Source organism: Pezoporus occidentalis, unplaced genomic scaffold, assembly GCF_034315485.1.
Source record: "Pezoporus occidentalis ecotype Australia unplaced genomic scaffold, CSIRO_AGI_Poc_V1 ctg14, whole genome shotgun sequence".
Lineage (NCBI taxonomy): Eukaryota > Metazoa > Chordata > Aves > Psittaciformes > Psittacidae > Pezoporus > Pezoporus occidentalis.
The window spans coordinates 7283080-7301076 of NW_026913209.1; positions in this window are offsets into that span (position 1 = coordinate 7283080).

Genomic DNA, 17997 nt, shown 5'->3' on the forward strand with positions numbered 1-17997 from the left:
AGTAGGAGGTCACCATTTACAGTTTTCCCCTAAGCACGCTATTTTTGATAGATTCTACCTTCCTGAAAAGTAGGCTTCAAATCATATAATAAAAATGGTCATCTAGGGCCTTCACCTTGTTTCTCTTACACTTATTTCAGTGAGTCATGCAACTCTGTTATTTTTGATTGAGTACTTCAATGTACTCAAGGGGGACAACTCGCCACTCGTGCAGGGATAGCAAGCTCTCTACACCAGCTCATTCAGTTGCAGATAATCATACAGCTTCAGACTGCAAAGAGATATATTATGGGCCTGGGACACACACCAGAATGGACAGCAATCTGGTTAATCTGCTATTGTTATCCAAGTTGGCTGGTTTGAAGCTGACTCAGGTTTGTGCTCATGAGATATACAGTTTAAATTGCAGAAGTCCCTGGCTTCTTATGGCACAAAGGGTATCAAACGTGAAGTAACAGGATTCTACATGTAGGTTGGACCCAGCGGGTAGATGTCTCTTTCCACCAGCTCTTTGGGGCTTTCCTGGCTCCCTGGTCTCTGCTGGAGCCCTTCACTGTTAATGACTGTACCTTGTAGAGACTTCCAGATAACTTTGCCAGGCTATGGTGCTATGTGTATTAGAACTGGATCTAGCCCACACAACACAGCTTTGGTTTGGATCATGCAATGGCAAATGTCCTCTCCGTATGGGGTCTGTGCTGGCTATGCATTTTTATTCTGGTTTTATGCCAGTTAGGGAAAAAGAGAAAAAGCCTGATCTGGCACAAACTTAGAGAGGTAGAGACAATAATACTTGATCTGGCAGACAGCCTGGCAATATGAAGTAAGCGTATTAATATTTTTAAATAAACTTGACTCAGCAAAGTAAGCATATACCACATCAGTGCCTTTTGTCCTATGCCTGACATGGTTTTAATTCCGCAACAGGATGGATATGTCATTATGGTGGATATAAAGGACAGCAAGGACCATATGTGTAGAGTTCATAAATACATCAGAAGCTCTAATTTTTCCAGAACTAATTTTCCCACTAATGTGTCTTTCTGGGATGCAGAGTCGCAAGGTGTCTTTTCATAGACTTTCATGGACACACACTGGGATTGCTGAACTCAGTATGATTTCTTTGTCTTCTAGTTGCACCAAATCAAAGTTTCCATTGTTTTGTTTTTTCATTACTGCAGTACAATGAGTGAACATTATTTTTAAAGTCTTAATCGCCTCTAAAGTACAATTTTCTTCCTGCAAGGACAAAACTTGTTACTAATACTACTGTTTCACATTGAATGAGACACACGTAGTTTTTTATTTACTGTCTTTATCCTCAAATATTTTTAGCCACCCTCCTAAATTATAATGCTGATAATTCTTAATACAGAATATTTGCACATACAGACAGATAAGAATACCCAGTTATATGCATTCTTTCAAATGATTTAATCATAATGTGACTGTTGACTTTGTTGCCTGTTTACTTGGCTTTTAAAGATTTAAAGTCTATTCCAAGGTGCAGAGCTTTGCCAAAAGCAATTTTAACATTTACAACAGGAAGAATCTGCAACTGTGTTCAGAAACTTTCTCTGCAACTCTTAATATTACAGTCTCTCAATGCAATCTCTATCCCACATCCTTTAACTAACATTGGATGAAGATATTTTCAATTCAAAGTGTCTTGTAAGGTAGGTGCTAGGCACTTGACCTGAATTTTTCAGGTAATTAATGTTTAAAGACACTTGTGAGGAGAGGGCTAATAAAGGCAAGATGGGTACATTTATAAAACAAGCAAGTAAAAAGAGTGTGCAAATTAATTGCCAGTCCTTTGAACCTTTGTGAATAGCTATTTTTATTGTGCCATTAAAATTTATGGGGTTATCTTTTCCACATGCAAGCTCTTTGCTAGAGAATGAGGAAGGATTGTTAGGAAGGGAGAGAAATACTGGTATGTTTGTCTTCCAACAATTCAAAACTCTCTGCTGATACCAGGAAATTTCAACATGCTCTAAAAGTGGTCTGCTATTAATATATAGCATAACGTATCTATGAACCCATCAGACTCTGGTCAGATTCTGGAATGAACAAGAAAGGAGTTTCTCTTCAGACTTCAGTCAGGGACTCATTCTTGTCATGTTCGTACCCAGCTACATTACATTCACAGAAACTTAGAGAAACAAGTCTGAGAGAGACCTCAGATGATCAGCTGCTAAGTGGCTGGCCCAAGGCAGGCTCTGTTACACCTAGGTCCATCCTGAACAAGTGTTTTGTATAAACTGTGGTGAAGACCTCCAATGACAAAGACTCATGAGACTTCCCAGGCTATCTGTTAAGGTTGCTAGAATGAATCCAAGTGAATTTCAAATTAATCTAGATGTTGTGGAATTGGCTCTGGACTGAAATCTCCAGAGCCTTTCAGCATGGAAGAACAACCAGCTGAATCAGAGCTCTTAAAGAACCTTCCCTCCTCTGCTCTTGGATGACATATGTGCAAGACTGAGAGACATTCATGTTCCCAGCAGTGCAAGCATTCTCATTCTCACCCACTTTTACAAATACAGCCTCTCTTGTTCTTATCATAATGAGCATAACATCTCCCCTCCTCTATGTAATGATCTTCCCTTTAGATTCATCACGAATAGCTGGCAGAAGAAAATACGATTACATCCCCTAATCCCATGTCAGGCTGCCAGGCCTTGCTTTGCACTTGAAAAACAGAATGAGTCATAAGAAAAGGAAAAGCCACAGAGGATCCAACAGATATTTATTCATATTCATCTGCACTTTTGTATAAACTTTGAAAACTGGCACAAAGATGTTCCTCATTCAGCTACTGTCCTGTACATCATGAGCTGTGACCACAAAGTCGCATGTGTCTCACCAACCAAGAGCTTCAGTTCCTTCCAAACCTCTACTGACATGGTTGCCTCCTGAACAGCTCAACTAGCAAAATATGCTTATTCAACAAAACATGATTAAAACAAAGACATCTAAGATGAGCATACCCTGGCAATAAGGCCAACTGGCATAGAACAGCCTGTGTCCATACTATAAACTATCTTAATTTTCAGAGTAGAAATGTGTGTAGGGCATCTGGGAGTGATCAGCGAACAGTATTCCCTAGTCATCCGAAGGATACCTTTCTTTGGAAGATAACTGTGACCAGGGCCCATTCGAAAATGTGGCAGCGTAGCATATGGGAACAAATGCCTAGAGCACTCCTGAAGAAGGCATAATTTACTCCAATAGTTATGAAAATGTTTACTCTGATTCATCTGAGCCCGCATTTCTAAGATATACTTTATGGCTGCCCTAATCCAGAACTGGAACTGAGTTGCTAAGTTTGTTAAAACCTACTCTAGAAACTCATACGGTTTGCTTGAGTTAGAGCTTACAGTCAGTATTTCTGATACACATCAGTGTTATGGGCTGGGAAAACCTGCAATCCCAAGTACTGTAGTCCAAGGATAAACTTTACCTCAGATTTTTGGACAGTTAAAATCTGGAGTGGGATTCTCTATTGGCCTGATTTATTAGGGAAGCGAGACAATTCAGCTTTAACATTTTTCTGTTGGAGGTCCTCTGCAGGTCATCAGAACACCACACAGCCCAGTAATGGAGTGTACATCTCATTTTTCCCCCCCTTTCTGAAGTGCAATGCTATTCCAGCTGGACATCCAGTATCTATTGATACTTGGGCATATTGTCTATTCCAATGTTCCCATGGGAACTGACTGTAAAGTCAATTCTTTTTTTAAGTTGAGCTCTGATTGAGGTAGAGAGCAGTTAATGACCTGAGCCAGGTACACCATCCCTTTCCCCTGCCTCTCCACATTCAGCCATTTTAATCAGCTACACCAGGAAAAAGGAATCTCCTCACATATTGCGCACATAATAAATGGTAAATAGATAAATAGCAAGTTTGAGGTCAAGCAGGCCCATGTGTCCACAATAACATCATCCTTTTATTACTGACTTTGATATTTGAAATCTTCCACTCTACAAAATTTGAAAAAAAAAAAGAAGATAGCATTTAAATTATTAAAGTCCTTGGCTGAGGTTTTCAAAGGAACATACTCTGAGGCAGGAGAAACCCAGGAGCTGTATTCATGTTAAATAATTCTACTATTCCAATTAGGAAAGCTGTGAGCTTTTTGTTTCTTAGCTGCCTGAAGACATGGAAAGGTTTAGGAGGCTGTTTAAAAACCCCTATAATTCTGATTAAAGGTTTTTATATTTACTCCTAAGGCAACACCTATGTAATATAGTTGTTAGCACTTATCTTGGGTAGCAAGAGATGGTGAGAAGCAATGAGAATTATTCAGTAAGTAAGTCCAACAGGACACCTGATAGAGAGAAACTGTATGAAACCATCAGCAACGGCTGAACAGAAGGAAAAAGTGCTCCAGAAAGCCCCTGTGGTGTGCTGCCTCATCCTCAGAGCAGAATTAATGCCATTTCTCAGGAAAACCAAACTGCATAAGGAAGAGAATAAGCAGCATCATGTTAGAGAGATTTTCCCCTTAATAATCCTGTAGTTAAAAAAAACCAAACTTCCAATTTACATTGATTAAGAATTCTACAGATTGGCCTGTTTTTCCCTGTCTCAAACGAATTTACATATATCTTTTGTGAACGACTGTGGCATTCTAAGTGCCCCTAGAACCTTATAAGGCTTCACTTCTGATTGGAGGCTTTGAGTGTTATTAAAATGCTATTAATTATTCATCAGTTGTCATTATTGCTATTGCTGTTGTTTTAGTATATTACTGATTATCACAACACATTATTGGATATTATGGATATAATGTATCATTATAGCATAAGTATCAACAATAATAACAGTAATAACAGGAACAAAATTAACATTAACAAACATTAATAATATGCCCCAAGTGTGAAATAACAACCATTATTATAATCAATAAGGAAACGCTGCATGCACCAGGGCAGTGAATCAGAGTCACAAGATTTCTAATGCGACAAGCTTCAAGCCACTTTTGAAAATAACATTTGAAGTGTACAAAGCTCAAATGGAAATAACCTGACGTAGCGAATTGTAGCAGACAACAAGCAGATGTCAGCCTGCAAATTGCTGTTAAGAAAGAATGAGTCTGTGCTCAATTCTGGGACTGTTTTTTCTTTGGATCTCTTTTCAGAGTCGGAATTCTTTTAAACAAAGATCTGTTCTTCAAGATTGTTCTTGGAGCTTAAGTGTAAAATCTTGTTTATGATGAAATTACCTGTGCAAGGAAACTTTATATTTTCAATTATTTGTCTGTTTGAAGGTTTTCTCAGGGAAATTACATAGATTTGTTGTCCATTAATCATTTTTAAAAAATAGTTAATCCAAAAAATTGTGCACTGAAACATTTTTTGGTTGCAAAAGTCCATGCATTTTGAGTAGTTTTTGTTTGAAAACAACAGGCAACTTTGTTAAGTGAATCAAACTACCAAAGTCCTCAGAATTTGGAGAATACAGGATAATCTAGGCACAAAAAAAAATCTGATGTGCAAAATTATGTTCAAACACAATCCCTTTGTGCCACAGCTTATTGCTGTCATCTGTGACTTACTACCCTGGGTGTCCTACTAACCTCTGATCTGGAACTCTGTGACTTCGCACTAAAAATGGTACCCAGAAGTGGACATGGAATTCTGGCAGCTCTCATGGGAGGAAAGAACCCTTCCATCAACATCTTCATTCTTGACTTAACAACTGCTAAATACCAATTTGTTTAATTATTTAAAATGCTACACTTCTGTATATGGTTGGCAATGCAGAAATCCGCATAAGGAACGTATTCATCCTAATAACAGTTACAGCTTTGATCTTGCTTCGTTAAAGTGAGTGGCAGTTCTCCTGCTGATTATGCTACAAACAGATATGGGCAATCAACAATCAGGAGAGAAACAAACATTCACACTACTGAAATGTTAATGTTTTGATTTTCTATCAAAGGTCGATTTTTTGGCTGGCTTTATTTGAGAAGAACACTTAAACATATTTAACTATAGTATTTTTTATTATTGATTTTATTATTGATTTTTAATGGTATTCAATCATATAGGAATGATATTCAATTATTAAGAATGACGATAATCTATAATAGGAATCATAAATGCAAAAATGAGCTGAGCAAGTAAAAATTAATAAATAGCTATGCCTGTATGAGTTGAACGTAAACAGTTCTCTAACCTACAGGTATGTCCTTCCAGCACTATCAACACATTGCTTACCTAAGTGTGTGGGGGTTTCCTATATCACTAAAAAACAAACAAAACTTTGTTGAGACAACAAATTTAAGGAAGAATAATTTTCATTAGATATAGCTCTCCTGCACAGCTGGATCAGCGTCTGGTATGTTCAGATGCTGAGTAGTATCTACATATAGTATTTTCTAAAACAAGAAAAAAACGTGTTATTTTGTTGCATGACAAAGCTTTTCATTTATTAAAATGGAAATTCTTTAGGATGTTGAATTTAATATATGCTTTGGAAAATAATGGGAAAGGGGGAAGTAGAGTGGTTACAGTTCTGAAAGTGTGCATGTGCTGCAGCCATACCTACTATCTAAACTATCAGCTTTTCATGTATTAAAAATAAGTATATAATTAAAATTATTGCTGGTTATTTCAGTTTTAATGAGGAAAAAAAACATAATAATACATTAGAAGAAAAGGCTGACAGGTGTATTAACAAATGTGTTTATAGAGATACAGATGCAATTTTGTTTTCAGCAGGGAGTTAGAATAACAAAAAATAACTTTAATAAATACATAGTCAAGATCAAACATTCATAAGCAATATTCAAACATCTTAAAATATGTCCTTCATCTGTCTGAGACCACCATTAAGAATAGCTACACTACAAAATACTGTATGCGGTGGATGTTATGGCATTCTTAGTAACTATTAAATAGGTTATTTAAAAGGAAAATATCCTCTGCCACAGAACTGAAAAGTGAAAACAATCCTTCTCTGCCACATACCTGTGCAACAAACAACCATTTTATCCCTTTGCTAGAGGGAAGTGCCAGTGTATAGACAGGACGTGATATTCCAGCTCTTTCACTTGGTGGTACAGGAACGGCAGAAGACACCTAAGTGAAGGCAGGGGGCTGGAACTAGATGATCTTAAGGTCCTTTCCAACCCTAATCATTCTATGATTCTATGATTTTCCAAGATAAAAGAGTGCAAAAGATGCTTCATCACCAAAGAATGTAAATACATTAAATTATTGGAAGCATAATCAGAAAAATTGTGGACATGCAGTTAAATAGTTTGCTTCAGTCTTTTTCTCATTAACAGGAATTTGATCGATTGGATCTCTGTAACTTCATTTGTTATGTTCAACAAAATAAAATAGACAAAGAAATTCACATTTTATGTAAAAAGTCAGTTTTCCGCCAGTTTTCCACTTTATGTCCTACAGTGCTTAAATCTGGATGCATATAAAAAAATGAGAGTATGTAGATAAAACCTTTTGTGTGAGTCAAAAAGACATGTCATTTGAGGCTTTTTCAAATGCTTAATATATTTTTATGTGTATTTTTTTTTCTCTTTATAATGGCTATTTAAGGAGTCAGGTATTTTTTAAAATCTAGACAGAATTAATACATTCTATAGAACCTTTCAAGAGCCATATTATATAAAGAGTGTAATGAGTAAACAGTCTATTTTGCTAAAGAGAACCAAAGCATTCACAGTGTCGGCCACTTGAAGACACCTTTGGTGACCTCAGCAATTTCTATGGCAGACATTAGTTAGGACCTTATAAAGAGAAGCCTTTCACTGAAAGTTGGCTTGGGAGAAGCATTCTGTGACTTCAAGGAAAGACTTTGTTTATTTTTCTTTACTTTGGCTTTTTAAATCTGAGTTCTGAAAGCAACAAAACTTATGTGACTGCACTTGAGTATGTGTACTTGTACATATTCACACCTCCCAACAGCTAGTCAAATCAAATTTGACAGAGCAACAAAGCCATGAAAATAAGTTGTAAGTAGGAGTGATCTCATTGATTGTGGCTGCTAAAGGAGCTGATGTATGAGTTCAACTTATTAGACACCAGAGAATCTACACTGGTTTGGTGTAGTAAATGCTCTGCTCACCGGATAGACTTCAGCTGGAGTTTGCAGTCAGACAGGGACAGCTGTGGATTCCATTTCTGGTTTCTTTTTGCCTCTGCATTGGCTTGCCCCTTCCAGTGGCCACTACTAGCATGCCAGGGTCTTTGGCCATTCCTGGTCATCTGCTTTATCCACTAGCCAGTATCAACAGCCCTACAACCTTCCCCACCCATCATTCAAGAACTCCAGCAGCTTCAGTGATACAGCTTGTCTCACATATCCTTTCTGAACCAAGGCAGCAAATAGCAAGAATAGAAATTGTTTGGACCACTTTTGCAGTATGTATATATATATAATAAATACCCAGTGCATACAAAAATATTTTATTATTATATAAACTTATTATAAATGTATAGAAGACCATTTCTTTTCTAAGCGCTTGAAGGCATTTGTAGCCGCTATCAATCAAAGACTCTTCAAGAAATGAATATGAAAAACAAGGGAATGTGTGACATCCTGTGACATATAATATGACACACATTCCTTTTGAAACTGATGCTTAAAAATATTTATTGATATTTTTAAAAGCTGCAGTTCTTTTATTTGTATTGTCAAGACTAAGTCATAGTAGTGACCTGCAGACCTCACTACTGCATATTTCACTAGGCAGCAGAACATAATTCAGCCATAAGAAAACAATAGTCTCTCCCCACCTTTCAGCAAAGAGGGAACAATTCAACACTGTGGTAATGCTTCATACCATAAACACATCACTACTGTGGCAAAAAAGTCTATACTGTACTTTTATGATCTTTTTTGTCTGCTTTTCCCTGTTCTAGTCATGCTATCAATCCAAAAGAAAGAGTTAATTGCATTGTGAATTACTGCTGAAGGCATGAAATCAAGAAAAGTTTCAAAACCATAAAATACAAGGATACAGACATATTCCTAGGCCTCTGGAGGATGCCAAGAACAGAAAGAATTCCTCATTATGGCATTAAGTTTACTGCACACCTATGTGTGGCAAACATAATTTCTTGCAACAGAGGAATCCATGGCACGAATGCAGGTTTCTTATCCAGTTAAATGTATGGCAAAACCACACCTACTGAGTGAAAAACAAGAACTCCAGGTTTTTTATTTTCCAGATTAATATCCTTGCCATCAGGCTCTGAAATTACCCACTTCATGTTCATTGGGTGTGCCCACGGAGTCCTTGTGGACTGTGAAGGAATAAACCTTGGTTCCTAAGCCACACCTGGTATGGATATGCTCACATTCTTAGTGTTCAAAGCTAGCACCTCCTGCAGAAGGCTGAATTCAGCCAGGGTTTCTGTGGATCCAGAAGAAAACTGGTCTGTGTTAGGAGGGAACTAATTCCCTCCAGAGGAGCAAGTGTGGATAGGGCGGTATAAGCACAGCATGAATGACCAGGAAACTAGCAGATATGCCGCCAAACAGATGTAAAAGCGAAATGACAGAGCAGAAGCATTTAGTAGATTTTTCTACCAAGTAACAAGTTCAGCAAGTGAGAATGTGAGGTGCTCGCAAATTCCCCTTGTTCTTTGTTTAGATCTGTGATCTAATGTTTAGGGGTGTTTTCCTCAAAACAGGACATGCAGCAGCAGCAAACCCACATCTCAAAGATCAGTCATCAGATTAATGGATATTGTGGAGTAACATTTGGGGTTTTCTTCTGTAATGTATAGCCCATGATTTGAGCAGTTACCTCTTGAGATGCTTCTAAATGATATGCCCCTTGCATAGAAAGGCACCTGCCTAATCAGCTATAGGCATTTTTAAACAGAAAGACATGAGATATAATATTCAGTGATGCAAAAGAACCTGTGTGGACTTTGCCCAAGGCAGTATCTTTGACCTAGATTTGTTACCTTTGGTTTTTAGAGAAATTATAATTTAGTATTAATCAGTTCTTGCACGCTGAGTTGCTAGCTAGGGACAGTATCAGCTGTAAATAACTTCAAATAAATAAGCTCAACCAGATAGGAAAAACTGTGGCCAAAATGGAAATGGGGTATGTTTGAACTGAAGAAATAAATAAAACAAGGTATCTACCTAGTAGCTCTGCTGCAGAAATTTAATAGCTTGCAATGACTGATACCATGATAGACCTGAGCTGACAATTTTCTGTCAGGGATATATTAGTCTGTCTTAAATTATTCCAGACTAATAAGCACATTAATGCTGCGTTGCTCATTTATCTATGTCTACAGGTTAACAGAAAAAGGAAAGAAAGAAAAAAATCATTAAAAGTTGAAGACAAAATAACCAAGTAGTTTCATTCAGCTAGAAGAATACTATCTCCTGTCCCTTTTTACTTTGGAAATTAATGTTTATCGTCAGTAATTTAAAAGGCAGCCTCCTTTGTATTTCATTGGCACCATACCTTTGTAGTTTTGGGGTCAAAGAGGTAAACAGCTGTGGCAAATGCATCCAAGCAATCTAGCCTGGCAACTCATCATGGGGAAGAAATGGATTGTGGCAAGGCATCTGTAGAATTTCCCTAAGGCCAGCATGATACTGTAGCTTAAAAATGACATATAGTTTTGCAGTCTCCAAATGATCATTTAGATTAGGTTAACAGGAAGATTATTCTTTGTAAGAATGGGAACAACGAATGGCAACCAAAAAATATTGGTGCCTCAGCAGAAACGCACTTACTTAAATTGCATTTGGTCACCCCCCACAGAAAGGAGAGAAAATCTTTTAGCACTCTTAAAAGTGAGAGATGAACAGCACTGTCTAGAGCCAAGTGTTTCAGAGATGGAGTCAATGTGTGAAACACCCCTCATGAGCTAAGCAACCACTCCCGATTCCCAAACCACATCATGCCTACTGCTGTGGGGCTGAGCAGGCTGCCAGTCCTGCTGTTCCTTTGTGCTCAGGAAGATGATGGTTTTATGATGTAAATGAGGGTCGACTGAAAACCACTGCACTGATCTTCCTCCTGACCACCTGCACCACTTTTTCCTCCTCTGAGACCTGGGATCTCCTTGATGGAAAATGTATTTCTTTTTACTATGGCTGCTCTTGGTGACTATGAAAAGGCACCTGCTTCTCTGCAGAAGTCTCCTGTATAAATCAGTATAGCCTAAGGAGATTAAAGAAGTCAGAGACAGAGGATTGAGCACCTATTTCCGCCAAGGCCCTAAAGTATAACAACAGCAGAGTTACTCAGCTTGTTCAGTCCAAGAGTTCTTTTTCCTTTCACAAAAATAAATCTCCATGGGTTGGAGGGCTGGACTTGGTCCTCAGCAGAGAACCCAAACAGCGATGCTAATTGAACAACACAATCTAGCTTTTTGCCCTTGCTGTGGCTTAGCACATTCACACCATAAAAACACAGTTTTTCTGGTTGCGACAGGAGTACTTTACTGTATCTGCACTTGGCTGTGCCATCAGCAGGAACCACAGGTCTGTGCTGCCTGGAAAGTATGTGCAGTGCAACACCCAGTACTGCCAGGGGATGCAACAGGACCTTTGTCAGATGCCACAAGGAGAGGTGGTCTCAATGTAGATATGTCGTTGAAGCCACCTAGACACTTTGCAAAGGGCTTTGGTTCTGACCCTTCAATACATGAAGGGTCTTTACAAGAGGACAATCTTGTAGTAATACCCCTACAACATACATCCATACAACTGTGATCAGACTCTGATTCTAAGCTCTATTATTAGCAGAAATGATAGCTGAAATGTAGTAAGTTTTATCTTTAAGAGAGCAGACTATATATTATGTGATTTTCTAAAACGAATAAATGTCCCTGATGAATTTACATTAACTAACCTGCTTATTGACAGCTAGAGCTTTTTTGCTACTTACCAGATGTTGCCTTTCAGCAAGCAATCTCCTAGCAGACGGAAGAAAAGTTACTGTTGAACTTCATCTGAAAAATAAACATTGGAAGTGGAAAAAAATCTTCTGTGTATGCAGAAAGTGGGTGAAGAAAAATAATGGTACTGTCTTTAGCTGATAGCTTTAAAGCTAGAAGGAATAGTTTGCCTAAATGACAATGATATTCTGTCCTGAGATCACACAGAAGGCACATGCTAAATGGAGTAACATGTACAAGGCTTTTAAAATGCATTTGTGGTACTATGTGGGAGGAGGAGAAAACATTAACAGAGTTTCATCTGTGAAAGGAACTGCTGGTAATTATCTTGCAGTCATCAAAACTCATATGTAAATACTCAGTAAGGAGCTTATGGATCCTCAGCTTAGAACAATGCTCAGCTTCAGAAACTCAGCGTGAGAGAGATCCAATCTTGTGTTCAGTTACTCCACTGTAACCTGAGCCAAGTCCATTTAAATATCTAGATTTACTTGAACATGTACTATCAAAATCCTGAAATGTTTGTTGAGGTTGTAGGGTTGCTGCTTTCTTAATGAGCATAATAAGCACTAGAAGCAAATGGAAGTGCAGGAGTCTCCGTCTTGACTGAAAACCTGGACCTGCTTCTGGTATCCAAAACCGAACAAGGACTTCTGCACTACAGCAACTGGGTGAAATTGTGGGGGCTCATTATGCTAGAGTTAGCCTAGTTTATCGCCTTACTGTCCTTAGATTTTTATGTCACTGACTATTTAGCACTAATGTAAAGCAAGAGGCATTCCCTTTTCCTGTATAACATACATTAAATTAGTATATAAGTTCACACATTACCTCAAATTAATCTTTCTTCTTCATTTGAATAAAGATGCTTTCTCCAGAGGCAAACATAAATCTTACCGTAAAATGTCCTTCCTGTGCTAGTGATTGTTAGGAATGTTGTCAGGATGGAATTAGTTTTCGCCATAAAGAATCACATCTTTTAATACTTTTAGATTGACACTAATATTTGGTTTAGATGCCAGAATCAACAGAATAGTTTTTCTCCTCTGGCAGGGCCAAAATTCTGACAGTTTGCCATTAGCCTGGGGGTAGAGCAGGTCAGGTATGCTCTGATGAAACAGACTTTGGTGTTTCAAATTGTACTCTGCTGAGCACAGCATATTTCATTGAAAATACCTCCTATTTTAATTTTCATTGTGTTTGAGATTAGTTCCAAGGGACACTCACCTGTGTTTTTGACAGGTCCATCCCAAGGCAGGCTTTTGCAGCTGGCTGCTGAACAGGAGCAGAGAAGCGTATTTTACTAGCTTCCAAGTTCTGACAGCTTATGGTTTAGTGTCAGGCTGCTTTATTTTTTGGCTTTTATACAGAGTTATTTTCAGTTAAGACCCAAACCACATATGCACATAGTAATGTAATGAGCTGGAAGTGCTTATTGGCTTTTTTGACTCACCTTTTACTCACTGAACTGAAGGTCTAATTAAACAAGGGTCACTGTGAGGTGTATAGAGGACAGCACAAACAGTTAAAATTCTCCAAGTGACAAGAAAAACAGAGATTGAAAATAAAATGAAAGACGATGACAAAGGGAAAGAAAACAATCAGAAAGGAAGAATAAGAAATTTTTTAAATTGTTAAAGCAGTAATATTGCGATTGACAGTAAAACAAATATTACTCTGTAATTGGGGAGTGATGCATTGAAAGCAGAAAGAGGCAGCTTTTGGGTGTGTTTTCACCTGGCTGACTACCTTCTGGCAGATTTAATGTAAACCCACAATTTTGCATTCCTTTATATGATTTGCAGTGTTCAAATCTCTGTAGCTGCTTCTGAGTGTAGTTGCTAGGCATGGACATGTTTGCAAATTCTGATTTATGCTGCAGTGGCAGTCCAGGAGGAAGGTATCCAAGGCTAAGTCCTCAAACCACAAAGAGTTAATAATGACTTTATTTCTTTCCTTCTACTTACCAAAAAAAAAGTTAAAAAAGTCAAGCCCTGCAGGCGGTGGAACCTTCAGGATCTGAACACATACAGTGCTGCCTTGTGCAGGACAAGGACAGCCTGAAACTGGCACTGAGAAGGCACAAACTGCCCCTATTCATCTGAAACCAGGCCCTGCTAAAGTAAATGGTAAATTGTTAACCATTTCAACCCCAAGTGGAGACATTACCTGAAAAAGCAGGCTAACCTGCATGCTCTCCATGCTCTGTTTATCAGAATGGACTTAACCACTCAATGGGCCCATTTTGGGGAAAAAGAGTCAAGTATTTTTTTCTGCTGTTTCAGGCCTCTGTTACCAAGGTACTGGCTCCAAACCCAGCAGCAGGGTGGAGGTCTGTACTAACAGTCAAGGGCTCGGTGTACTGCTTAATCTGCTTTAACCCTCGGAAGCTAAGAAACAGTTACAATTACAGAATTCTATCACAAAAGATAGAAATCAAGCTAATCCACACCTGAGCTTTTCTTTGTTTTTTCCTAATCTACGGTCAAAAGCCAAAGGCAACTCTTCCTCCATGTGAAACAAGGATGTCTGAAGGAGGAATTAATAGTTTAAGAGATTGGCTACCCCTTAAAGCTTTTTTAAAACAGTGCTATGCAGACCTCTCAAAACTAGCTCCACCATTTGACAGACTTCTCATCAAATTGTCATCAACTACCAGGAGGCTGAACGCAGGTGCACTGCATTGCCTATGAGAGATCCCTGTCCTTTCAACTTGCAGATGCAGCTTCAAACAGGGGCATCCATACACAGGCATATCTCATACCGTAGATAGCTCAACAACTGATGTTAATCCCCATCTTAATCATACAAGCCTTAATCTAAACTCACAACTGGTATCTGTTAAATCAAGTCCTGAATTGAGTTTACTCAGAGAGCACAAAGGCATCTAACAATCTGCAAGAGGATCCTTTACAAATGAAAATAGAGACTCAGTAGAGAATCACCATATGAAATACAGATACCTGTGCCAGCATTATCTGACGTAGGAACCTCCTGTATTTTGGCAAGGAGTCAGTGCTGTTGTCTGCTGTCAGAGCTTCATGCTTTGCATGTAGGTAAGCCAGTTTTAAGTCAGAAATTCATGCTATAGTGCTGATACTCTGGGCACAGGTCTCATACAGATTGATGACATTTCTTCTTAGTTCTGTCAGCTTAGAGAAAGAAAGACTGCAGCTTCCATGCTTGTAAATACTTTCCACAGGGAGAAGGATTGTTCACCTTCAAGTTTTCCAGTGGATAGGTTGTGCAAAATGAATGAGACTTACTTACAAACTCAATTTAAAAGAATTGATCATCAGAAATACAAACGATGATTTTCATTTGCTCAGGGGACAGTTAGTAAATGGAATAAGACATTGAAAGGGCTGATAAGAACAACCAGCAGAAATTGTTTAAAAATAGAGGAAGGAAAGAATTTAGAAGAAAAAATGTGAAGCATAACTGCTGCCTACAGTTACAGATGGGACACTTTTTTAAGCTTTTGTATTCCCTATACAACACTAAAAATGCTAAATAGATTTTTCTTCTAGCACACATATATTTTAAATCAAATTGGAAACACATCCTAGGGAAGAATTTAGTTCTCTGGTATAACAGCTAACAGGCTAAAATGTATTTCTACACTTAAATAGTTGTATTGTGTTCAGAGAGGATTATCACATGCATATCCAGCTGCTATTAGGTCATTTTATTCGAGAGTGTCTGTATTCTGAAGTCCCTTGTGACAGTTATGAAATTCAAAACCAAGCTATTGTTGAACTTTTGCATCTCCTACCTCTTTAAAAAGATTAAGCTGGCAAGACTATAATTATTTATATATATATATATAGTTTTCACTTTACATTACCATCCTAGCCTTCAAGTCATATTCAAATCTAATCTCTTCAAGGTCAAGTTAGTCATGACCATGCCTCTAATGTGCTTTTGGCTTCTTTTCTCAAAGAACACTGGACTATATTCAGAGTGGATATAAATGAAGACACTTGATGCAAGTTAAAAATGGAGTTTCTCTAACTAAACAAAAAAGTGTGTGGCTTTTTTTTTTTAATATTGTTTCAGAAAAGAACCCCAACAACAAACACAACTTTGTAATCACACAAGAATAAAGGCTACCCCCCCCAAAAAAAAAAAAACAACAGAAAGCAAAATAAAAGCTTTCCCTGTAGCTGTAAGTTAATAATGCTGCTGCTAGCACTTTTATATTAAATGCCCTAAAATGACAGTTCTGTAACTCTGACAGGCCAGATTATCAGGAGAAGAAAAATCACGCAAACATTTTAGTCAGGATAGTAATATCTTCTGCTTCTCAGTAATATCATCTACTTTTCAGTAATAAGAAGTTGTGATGCAAAGCTAAAGCTACAGTGCACAAGGACAGAAATCTGGCGTCATCCTTGAAAGCTTCAGGCATATGGATCCTGGCCCTCCAGGTAACACGACACAGGGAATGTGTCACCAGTATGAGACACAGCACTGTCTCTTAGTGTTGTCACGGACACATTGAAAATGCTAGGGAGTCTTTGTCCCAGCTTATACTGCCTGAAAACCAAAAACTGAACCTACCAAATTGTATTACAGGGAAAGCAAGTAGCCTGGATTTCAGGGGTTAAATGCAGTACACGGTTAAATACAGCTCTCCTCTCAGTTGTTTGATGAACAGAGTATTGCAGAAATGCCTGAGTGTCCTGGTGCCTCTCGGTCCTTTTTCATTGTTTCTTATTCACTACAAAACACACCCAGCTTTTGAAAATTTGACATTTGCTAAGCATTAGGTGTTAAATGAGTCCATCAAATACAAAACAGTAGTGAAAAAAAACAGTTTCTGAAGCATGAGACAGTGCATGCAGGATACTGTTAGGTTTAGTGATTCACATCATCTACTCACATTGACTTTGGCTGAGCTTTTCAGGGGAAAATAATGGTTGGAAAGAAGAAAAGGAAAAGAGCCATTATCACAGAAAATTCCTGATACAACTCCTAAGTACATTTCTCAGTGCTATGAAGAAAATGGACCTTAATTGCCTGAAAAATAGTAATTCTCAGAATGAAGACATATGAAGTCATATTAACTCACATTTCATGGAATCTAGTTTGTCTCTAAATGCCATAAGCACAACATGACAATCTCACCATGTAGTTTACCATCATACAATTTCTTATGAGGAGATGCAGGACAACATGCTTGAAAATCTCTACATTGTCTTTAGAAGCCATCTCCAGAGCTGCTGGAGCAGCAACTGTGGAAGTTTACACACCTGGGTCCCAAAGGCAGAACAGGAGCCAAGCAAGTCACTGAGGTCATTTAAGGACAGGAGTTACTCAAGGTTGGATACACGAATTTTATCTTGGAAGGGGTAAAATAAGAGATTTCTTCTAACTGAGCAATGTTTTTCAGTAATTTACCATCTGGACTTTGGCTTCCACAAAGATCGTGGCTATGAACCCTGATCTCACTGGAGAAACTGGAACTCATACTAGAGTTTTATGTGTTTTAATTTCTTAATGAGACCTGGGCTGGGATGGTAAGTGTTAATGTATTAAAGGTTCACATACCTGAGAGGTATAAGTCTTTCCTGCCTCACAATTTTCAGTTCCACCACTCTTACGTTGATCACCATGTTCTACATATTTCTCTATTTTACATAAAGGAATTAAATCTTTGCCATAAGCATTTCCAAATCCTCATTCATCAGTCTATTAAATGCCATCTTGTTAAAAGACAAATGTCTTACAGAAATGGATTCTAAACAGACAGAAATTGCTTTTAAGAATATTAAAGAAAATAAGAAAAGCAAACACCAGGAAAATTTCAAGAGTTCAGAGGATCAGTACCAAAAACAGGAAAAGCAATGCAGTACTCTATATTTAACTCTACATTCATCAAGACACACCTGCATCAGAATGGCTGCACAGTGCAAACCTGCTAATGTGGGATTAGTTTAACCAATTTAGAGAACAAATTAGAATAAAGGTTGTCTCACATGTCCAGTTGCTATGGAGGTCCAAGGCAGTGGGAAGAACCAGCTGTGAAAAATGCTCTTTCAGCAGCAGAAAAGGCAAAGTTACACTGGGTACAAAGAAGCCACA